This window comes from Xiphophorus couchianus, chromosome 11, assembly GCF_001444195.1.
Source record: "Xiphophorus couchianus chromosome 11, X_couchianus-1.0, whole genome shotgun sequence".
Taxonomy (NCBI): domain Eukaryota; kingdom Metazoa; phylum Chordata; class Actinopteri; order Cyprinodontiformes; family Poeciliidae; genus Xiphophorus; species Xiphophorus couchianus.
Window position 1 is genome coordinate 31,525,293 of NC_040238.1, and position 6,462 is coordinate 31,531,754.

Below are 6,462 nucleotides of genomic sequence, written 5' to 3' on the forward strand. Positions count from 1 at the left end.
CTCAACTCATCACTACTACAAAACAAAAGTTCTTTCTTATGTGCTTAAAGTTGATAGCATGAACTCAAATTAAGGGGAAAAAAGTAAGATTTGACTAAGATTAGCTCATTGTTTTGATGCACTGAAAATGTGTGGAAAAGAACTGATCAAAAATAAACTTAATTTGAAATAGCATGACGCTATAATTTAAATGGGAACCAGGATTGTGCATGTTATTAACTTAAAGGACTTAAAACCCGATATCTCAGGACAATTATTCCCCCATAAGTACACGAAAGCTTGTGAAAATGTGCGACCCCTAAATCAGACTCATTATGACAAAGTTTGTCATAACTTAAATTTCTTTCAGATGTTGTCATTACACAGGAAAAATTCCAGAGTAAAATTTATTCAATTTGAAAAACGTTTTTCCTCTAAAAAAGACAACATTTGGTCCTGGTAAAATTTACTCTCATGGAAGAGTTGAAATTACAAATTAAAATCAACTCCATTTAGTGCAAAAATTTTAATCAATGCCAAGAGAATTTACTCCAAGTTTTTTAAAAGAAAAAATACTCTACCGTATTTTAACTGCAAGTGGAATATAATTTACTCTAAAGGGAATTGCATTCTATTCTAAGTAGAGATAAATTTTAGTCTAACTAAAGAGGAATTTTACACAAAATAGAATAACATTTTATTCCATATATGTGCTCTTAATAGTATAAAATTGTACTCCTAATTTAATTTAATTCCATATTGTGCAGTTAAACATTTAATTGAATTCTAAAATGCTACCAAATTTAACTTTATTTCACTCACTAAACAATTGTTTTACAGCTATAATACACAGCTGAGTTTGTAAGAGTAAAATGCATAGACCAGAAATCAGTATTTGAACAGCCATTTTTATTGTTCACAAGAAACAGTATGGGACAATATAAACATTTGCATCTTCATGACTGTATGACACCTGTAAATCAAAAGCTCTGTAACAGTAAAGCTCTTCTACATAAATAACATGAGGTCCATCTCTTGTACACAAAACTTGTAAAGCACTGAAATGCTCATTTAGACACTGTTTGCAGAGCAAATGTAACAAACTGTAACCTGTCATCTTTCACAACAACATTGTAGATCTTATGGAAAACTGGCATTTCACAAAAAACTTATTTACAAAACTAAATCTGCATGATTTAACATTTAATACCTTGGTGTTGATTGGTAACTGAAGAGTCTCTGCTATCTCACAGCCCCAGTCCAGTGCATTTAAAGGCACCATTTTACCTGGTCCAATGGTCAGTCTCTTGGGGTCAAATGCAATGTTCCCTCTAATTTGTCATGTGTCTGGGCATACACACAAGCTCCCGAGTACACTGAGGACCACTGTGAGCAACATCAGGTGTGCGCACTACGGCCACCTATTACACCTGTTTAAATCTGGGATCATAGAAAGTTACATGGTTTATTAAAAGAATCAGATTACAGTAGCAACTTCCATTAGTTTGCTTTTAATATAAGTGATTTGCCCCACTTAAAATGAAAAAAAAATATTGCTGTTCAAGAAATGCATAGTATGTTCTATATAAGAGTACTGCTTTGGCCATGGTGAGAAATGAGACAATTTCACCTTTCAGACATAACTTTTTGTTCACATTAAAACATTCACATTCTCCACAATGAAATGTGTGCTCTAGCTTGTGATAGTGTATAAATTCTTGTAACTCTTTGTCTGTAAAATATTTAATTACGCAGTGATAAAACAGGCCTGGAAACAGAAGATTTGCTATGAAGGGCAGACTGTATATTTCAACCAGGACTACACAACGGAGGTCCAAAAAAAAGAAAACAGGTGAGGGATGTCATCAAACAATTGAAGGAGAGGAATGTGAAGGCGCAGTCCCCCTATCGGCCCAACTGAAATTGTTTCTGGACACGGGAACAAAGATATTCAGCACAGTGGAGGAAGCGGCGCCTATATGCTGAAGGAGATGGGCATCAAGGTGAAGGAGGACAGACTAGAGAGAATTCACCACGTGATGGCGCAGACGGCAAAGAGGAACAGACACGGGGGCAAACAGAGACAGTCCGAAATCACAGAGGCGGATCTGAGGGCACTCCTGGAGTGATGACGTCATCTGCAGGGGCATCGTGACGACGGTTAACATACGTATGTACAGTAGGTATACATGCATGTCTCTATAGAGCTTAATTGTCACGATATGCAAAGAAAAGAAGGGAATAGTCGTTCTATTAAAAGAGAGAAGAAAAAAAACGTTAGTTGTAAAATAACTTACAAGAAAATTGTGTTCATTAGAGAGCAGTAGCTAGGAGTTTTGAGTCTTTAGGGCTTTAGACAACTACTAGGAGGTTGTCAAAGCACACAGTGCTTGTTCATCGGAGAGAAGGCCACAGCTCTCCGATGCTGAGACTCTTGGAAGACTTTTGTTCACGTTTCAATCATTGTTTGGGGGTTCCTGTCCCAATAAATGTGTTTATATTTAGTTTTTGTTTATTCTTTATAGTTAAGGTTATGTTATGTGTAGCATACTTTTCTTTTCAAAGAGGTGTCAGGTACAGCGCAGCTCCAGAAATGGTAATAATATGAGTGAACTAAATATAATATCCTACAATGTTCATGGTTTGAACCACCCTATTAAACTAAAGAAGATTTTGACAAAACAAAAAAATTTACGATGCTCAATAGCTTTATTACAGGAGACACACCTAACAGAGAATGAACACAATAAGCTGAAAAGGGAGTGGATAAGTCAGGCATTTTATGCCTCATTTGGAAAAAGGAGAGGGGTAGCAATTCTAATCAAGAAAGGGATATTGGGGGCGTGCTGTGGTGGCGCAGGGGGTTAGCACGCCTTAGTCCTCGACGCGGACGTCGCGGGTTCGACTCCCGGTCCCGACGACCCTTACCGCATGTCTTCCTCTCTCTTTTCACCCTTCTTCCTGTCTGCCTACTGTACAAAAAATACAGGCCACTAGCGCCGCAAAAGCTCTTCGGAGAAAAAAATGGGAAAAAAAGAAAGGGATATTGATTGTAGGACATAATGATTGTAGGACGAATAGGAGATATGACAATCTCAGTAATAAATGTATATTTCCCAAACGAGGAAAAAGTCACTTTCCTGAACCAAATAGTCAAAATAATAACCAATGATGCAAAAGGAATGATACTGATGGGGGGAGACCTTAATACGGTTAAGAATAATATCCTAGATAGATATCCTTCTGAGTGACTATGGACCACTGACGACAAAATCTAGAATGCTAAATAATATTACTAAAGAGCTTGGTCTTATTGATGCTTGGAGAAATATCCACCCCAAGAAAAGAGACTACACATTTTACTCAAATCCACACAAAAGCTACTCTTGAATAGATTACCTATTCATATCTCAGCAACATATACATAAAGTAGTAAAATGTAATATAGAAAACATAACTATAAGTGACTATGCACCTAATGTATTAACTTTAAAGGAACCCTGTTTCAGATACTGGAGAATGAATGTCTCAATCATTTCTAATGAAAATACAGTCAAAGAAATCAAGGAGTCCCTTAAGGAATACTTTGAAATAAATGATAATGGGGAAGTTTCACCAACAATATTATGGGAAGGAGGAAAAGCAGTGATAAGAGGGAAAATAATAGAAATATCATCCACAATGAAAAAGCCAGAATGAAAGAACAAAGGGAGTTGGAAAATAAGATCAAAGAATTGGAAAGGGAACACAAACTTGGGAATAGAAAAATAATGGGTGAGCTTAAAAGGCAAAAGATAAATTAGAGATACTAACTGTCAAAGCAGAAGGTTCTCTCCGCTTTACAAATCAAAGATATTATGAAATGGGCAATAGGGTGAGTCGCCTTTTGGCATTTCAACTTAGGAAAGCCCAAATAAATAGACATGTCCCCAAAATAAAACACCCCTCAACTATGCAGACTAAAACACAACACAAAGAAATAGCTGAAGCATCCGCAGAATACTATAAAAAACTATATGATAATACGGACAAAAACACTCAAGAAGATGTAACATCCTCTTTTTTCAAAAAGATTAATCTCCCAACTTTGTCAGAAGAAGAGTCGCTGGAAATGACCCGATCTATAACTTCATAGGAAATTATGAATGTTATTAAAAACCTCAAAAACAACAAATCCCAGGGGACAGATGGACTGCCAGGGGAATTCTACAAAACATTTAGGGAAGAACTACCGCCAGTATTATGCAAGGTATTCAACTATGCACTAGTAGAGGGGGACCCCCCTAAATCATGGTCTGAAGCCATTATATCGGTAATCTATAAAGAAGGTAAAGACCCAACTATGTGTGAAGGCTATAGACCTGTGAGCTTATTATGCAACTATTTAAAAATACTAACAAGTATAATGGCAAAAAGAATGCAAAAATATATAGCTAAATTGATTAAACCAGACCAAACGGGATTTATTCCGGGGAGGCAGGGAACAAACAATATCAGAAGAATATTAAATGTAATGTCATATACAAAATTTAAATCATAATCCTCCCTTTTAATTAGTTTAGATGCCCAAAAGGCTTTTGACAGGGTAAAATGGAGTTTTCTATACCAGACATTATTGAGATTTGGATTTTCACAGCAATTTGTTGAATGGGTGAAAGTAATCTATAAAAATCCAAAATCCCAAATTCAAATCAATGGGTACTGTTCAGAATTTTTTTTATCTCAAGAGAGGAGTTAGACAGGGGGACTGTCTAAGCCAGGGGTGTCCAAACTTTTTGCAAAGAGGGCCAGATTTGATAAAGTGAAGATGCCCGGGGGCCAATAGTTTGTTCGGACATTTTTTAACTACAAAAGTTTCATGCAAATACACACCGTTATAAAACAATTTTTATTGTCACAATTATCTTTATTTTTCAAATGACAAAATAACCAAATATAAGCCACTCAGGCAGATGAGAACAACTCTAAAAACCCAAATTCTGCCTTTCATTCATATCTGGAGAGTCAGATAACATTGAACAAACTGTATGAAATACCTTAAATTTACATGAGTTTAAAAATATCTTTGCCTCAAGAACATTTTAAACAGGAGTTATAAGTAATGCAAAGTTGTCTATTATTATTAAATCTTAAAACAAGTGAATTTTGCTCTTGTCATTTACAATATCTTTCAGAAAGTATAGTTTGTCACATCTACAGGTTCATAACATCAACAGTAATAACCAAATCTTACTCAAGAGTTTAATAAAATTAAGTGCCATAAATGTTCGATTCGCTCTTCACTGCTGATAGTGACAGACGTTACCGTTCAAAATACTCAGTTTCATGTCCTCAACTCTCAGTGCCACACTGTTACTGCCAGGCAAACATTCGCAAATTCTTGCTTCTTCTCAGGGCAAAATGTTCTCCACCATTTTCATAACACAGTCTTTGATAAATGTATCTTCAGTAAAAGGTTTGCCATGTTTAGCTATTAACATTAACTTCGTAGCTTGCTTTGGTGGTATTTTCTTTTGACTCACAGGCCCGCGTGAAGAATCGCTGTTGTGATGCCAGTGCAGCTTGGAGCTGCTTTAGTTTTTCAGCACGGTCACTTCCTGTTAGCTTGTTGTATGTGTTAGCATGTTTACTCTGGTAGTGTCTCTTTACGTTGAAATCCTTAAACAAGGCAACCGTCTCATTACAAATTAGACAAGCACAATTGCCTTGATTTTCAGTGAAGAAGTATTATAATTCCCATCTCTCTTGAAAGCGGCGGCCCTCACTGTAAACTTGTCTTCTTTGCAGTGGCCATGGCAGAAATGAGTGGAGAGCGGTTCGCTGCACAGAGGCAGAGACTGATAGTATTAAAGTGGTGCTGCCACCATTTGGTGAAAGGAGGAATTACAGTTTCAAGTTTTATGATTAATTTATTCTGTTTGACAGTGCAGGCGGGCCATAAATAATACATTATAAGACCGAAGCTGCGGGCCGTATGAAATCTGACCGCGGGCCGTGATTGGCCCTCGGGCCGGACTTTGGACATGCCTGGTCTAAGCCCTCCACTATTCCCGGTTAATATTGAACCGATGGCAGAAGCAATAAGACAGAATAAACAAATCCAGGGAATAAGAGACGAGGGAGGGGTGGAATATAAAATATCACTGTTTGCCGACGATCTATTAGTACTCCTAACAGAACCACTCCGGTCAGTACCAGCTCTACTAGAAAGCCTTAAAGAATATGGGAATATCTCTGGGTATATGAGTAACGAAAGTAAATTAGTAGCAATGATGGTATCAGGGGAATGCCCAACACAGCTAAAAGATAAAGTAAAGTTCAAATGGACCGATAAAGGATTTAGATACTTGGGTATAATTATCACACCTCGAACTTCACAATTATTCAAAGCAAATTATGAGAAACTGAAGAAGGAAATTATAAAAGACCTAGAAAGATGGGAGATCCTACCACTGACCCTCGGGGGGAGGGTAGAAACAGTCA